Source organism: Pygoscelis adeliae, unplaced genomic scaffold (assembly GCF_000699105.1).
Source record: "Pygoscelis adeliae isolate BGI_AS28 unplaced genomic scaffold, ASM69910v1 Scaffold34, whole genome shotgun sequence".
In the NCBI taxonomy this organism is placed as follows: Eukaryota; Metazoa; Chordata; class Aves; order Sphenisciformes; family Spheniscidae; genus Pygoscelis; species Pygoscelis adeliae.
Window position 1 is genome coordinate 5,483,623 of NW_008824658.1, and position 3,811 is coordinate 5,487,433.

At 55.7% G+C, this 3,811-nt stretch overlaps 1 protein-coding gene across 1 annotated transcript in view; it reads right to left on the reverse strand.

The window, feature by feature from the left end:
• The window catches only part of TCF7 (transcription factor 7 (T-cell specific, HMG-box)), an 82,328-nt gene that overhangs the window by 15,158 nt on the left and 63,359 nt on the right, over positions 1 to 3,811 (reverse strand). The gene's annotated exons all lie outside the window — the stretch shown is intronic.

The following is a 3,811-nucleotide window of genomic DNA, read 5'->3' on the forward strand; positions in this document are numbered from 1 at the left end:
GGCACGTGGGTAGAAAGGCTCCGGGTGCCGCACAGTGGCAAGGAAACCAGCCTGCAGCAGGAGCCAGCCTGACCGAGATCAAGGGCGCTTTCAACCAGCGGTTTCAGCTACTCAGATCTCTGTTGCTGCAATGTCTTATTAGCACTGCAGAAAGGAACAACAAACTCAACCCAGGGTTTGGATGGGAGAGATTAGGACCACCCCGCACCTTTCTTTTAACAGAAATAGAATAAGTCTGAACATGAACCAAACTGCAACTCTAGGAGGTGCACCTTGCCTAAGCAATGTTCTCCACCAACACGGGACTGAGATCACGAGAGGTCTCGCTAGCTTTCAAGCTTCATTAGCTCTCTCGAGAGTTTTAGAGGGTAAAGCCAGAGCAGTCAGCTTTGCCAAGCTTGCCACTTTATGACTGCAGCTTGAGATGGCAGAATTGCCCATGGGAGATGAACTGTTCATTAGATATGCTGGCACGAAAAGAAAAGCGGTTTAATTTAATCCACCAGCACAGTCTGATCCTTATCTGACCAGGTGTATTTTCTCGGCTGCAGCAGCGCTGCAAAATCCACCCCAAAATCCTGTGAGCAGAAGCTCCTGTGCCGGGCTCGGGGAGGCTGCCGGGCCTCCGCAGGGAACCGTTAGCTCCTCTCCGGCCTTTGCCTTCAAGGCTGGGCAAAGTGATGCCTCAGAGAGCAAGGAGGGCTGGCAGTGCTCCCTCGCCTCTGCTGCAGGGATAAGGGTTTGCATGGATCGAGGGTTGCATGGATCAAGGTTTTTGCACGGGTAAGGGTTTTGCATGGTTTTCCTGCGGGAATCCTCCACTAACAGCTCTTCAGGACAACATGAAGCAGAAGCGAAAGCTGGTGCGTGAGCACACACAGCGTGCACAGGCATCCCCGCAGCGCTGCCATCCTCACTGGAGCCACGGGGGCTTTGCCCACCAGCACGCCCGGAGGGGCTGGGCTCTGTGATTTCCATCCACAGGGGATGTATTTTGCTCACCGGGACATCACTGGGGTCTGGGTATATTTACAGAGGGCAAAATTTGGTCCTGGGTGACCATAAACTTGCAGTACGAATGGTCCAGGCCTGTGCTATGTGGCTCAACCCGCTCAGTATTTAAGGCGGGTCGTGCCGCAGGACCAGGTCCTCGTGGGGGGATGCAGGGCAGCGACGTTGCCGGCTCCTGCCGACCCCTTCCCGTGCGCAGGGTCCGGCCCATGGCCGTGCCAGCCCCGTGCTGCCCGATGATGGGACAGGGGAGGCAGGAGCTGCGCTTACGTCTCGGAGGGCTGAGTTGTGCCGATGGGAGGACGGCAAATTGCTGCCTGCTGCCTGTCCTGCTTTTAAGGCTGAGACCAAATAAAACGGATCACTCTCTGCAGAGCAAAACTCAGCGGTGGTGGAGACAGGGATATATTATTAGGGTTAGTGACAAGAGGCAAAATCCTGAGCAATGGATTTCACCCCCTTTTCCCAATGCTGAGCTGAAGGCAGGGGTTTCTGGCTTTGTTTTGACTTCTGCTGATTAAAACCCAATCGTTGTGCATCCTCCCGGGATGCTCAATATTCCCCTGGCTGCCCTTTGGACCAGGCACTGCCTTAAAGCTCCTTCCCTTCCCATGGCTGCCCAGGGAAGGTGCGTGGCCATCCCTGGGTGGCCGCGGTCTGCTGCAAGCTCCTATCACACAAACTGCAAGCTGCAAGACCAGCCGAGCTGCTGCCCTGTCTCACACAGCTCATACTCACCTGGAGAAAGAAGCCCCAGCAGAAAGCGCTGACGAATACGGCTGTCTAAATCCACATGACGGGAGCGGATAGACAGACTGGCTCTGCCTGGGATCGGGAAGAAAGAGTCTATAAAGTATCCACAGCTACGTGGCGTTTCCTAAAGATACCCTTTGCTAAGGGGACTCAGAGCACCGATGCCCCAGGGGCTCTGCCTGGTGGGATGCTCGGGGTGTCCCCTGGGCTCAACGGGCAACGCAGGACTTGGACTTTGTTTTGGGGGAAGCTGGGCCTCCCTGCAAAGGTTGGATTCAACTCTGACCCCCCCTCCGTCCCCGGTGTTGAGTAACACTGAAGCTTTGAGTTTATCCTGTTAAAACGCAAAATGCGGAGGTGTGCTGAAAAATTAGGAGACGTTGCTATCGTACAGAAGAAGTTGCTTAAAAGAGCACAGTTTGACCAAAAAACTAAAGCCTGGTCAGAGTCTCTCGCTGTGTGGTGCACAAGAGGCTGCACGGTCGCGGGCTGCACCAAGAGGATGCCCAAGCATGGGAACCTCCTGGCGTTCAGAGAGAAAGCACCTACTCTGCCCTCGTACATGCTTCAGAAATGCTCTGATTTCCCCAGCACACCCTTTTAAGGATGCCCGTCATTTTTAAACAAGCCAAAAAGCTCGGTCCTACATTTCTTTTGAAAGTTGTTTCATACTGGGGACCGGGCATGTACCAGACCTGGTCCTGGAAATTATTTTTGAAATAGTAAAATAACTATGCAGGAAGTTCCTCCTTGTTCCCAGCAAGGGAAACCCCCCACGTTTTCATACGGAGGTAGCTCAAAAATACCTTGGCTTGTGCTGCAAACCTGCCAAAAGATGCTCCCAGCTTAAAACTGTGCATGGAAACCAAGATGCCCGAGGAGGACGCGACGGGGTGCTTAAACCCGTGCAGATGCTCGTGCTCCTCCAGCCAGCCTGCACAGAGCTGTGCCCAAGACCAGCACCAGCTATTTTCAGCTCTAATAAGCAAAAAAAGCCCATTATCATTAAGTGCGGTGCCACCCCGCTGCCCTGCGAAGGACCGAGCTCCTGGATGCCAGGGATTTTTCAGGGCTAAAGACAGTTTCTGCCCTGAAGAGGAATAACGACAGCGCCGCGGCAGTCAGGCCCTCCAGCCGCGCTGGGGAGGAAGGAGGTTTCTGTTTCTGCCGCTCCGGGAGCTGCTGTGTCTCAGCTTGACCGAAATCTGCAGCCTCTGTCTGTAGGAAAGGCAGCCGAGGCGGCGGGGCTCTGTTTACACCCTGCCAGGCAGAAGCCCTCTCCCACCCCTTAGATGTCGGCGGGTATAAACACACCAACAAACAGCCAAGTGCTACCGCGCATCGGGAAACCGAAACAACCTTTGAAGTTGAATGCGGCTGCCCCAGGGCCGAGAAAACACTCGGAGCTAATCCAGAAGCGACATGCGTTACTGCAGAGGCTGAGATACCGGGATAGAAAAGAAGCCGGGCACTCGCGGCTTCATTCAAAGTGATTCTGACGTGCAAATCAATGCAATTGCAAAATCAATCCCTGATGGTCGGGGATGCACGATTCTAGCCCTTATCATCCGGTGATGCGAGGGCGGCTTGGAAAAAAGGCACGGGATGGCTGCGGAGGGGCTGCCGCGGTGCTGCTGCCGCTCGGCCCGGGGAGCGGGTGAGCGACACGGTTCGCAGGCTCCTGGCTGATGTTTGTTGCCAGGCTCCCACGAGCAAAACTCACTCGACTGGACTCTCGGAGACTTTTATCCGACTGTCATCCCAGCTAATTACAGAGAGAGTGATTGCAGCTCCTCCTCCCGAAGCACTCGGCGAGAACAAAGCCTGTTTCTGCCCAGCTCCTGCCCGCCAGCTCACGGAGGGAAAGCTGCTTCCCGCACGTGGCCACCCCGGCTCGGCAGCACCGGCGTGAGCATCCCCGGCACGAGCATCCCCGGCATGCAGTCCCTGCTGCCCGCTGCCTCCTGCACGGGGGTCAACGCTGCCGCTTCTGCACCCACCCGCACCGACGTGCTGAGCCTCGGCTGATGACTGCACACTTCGGGAG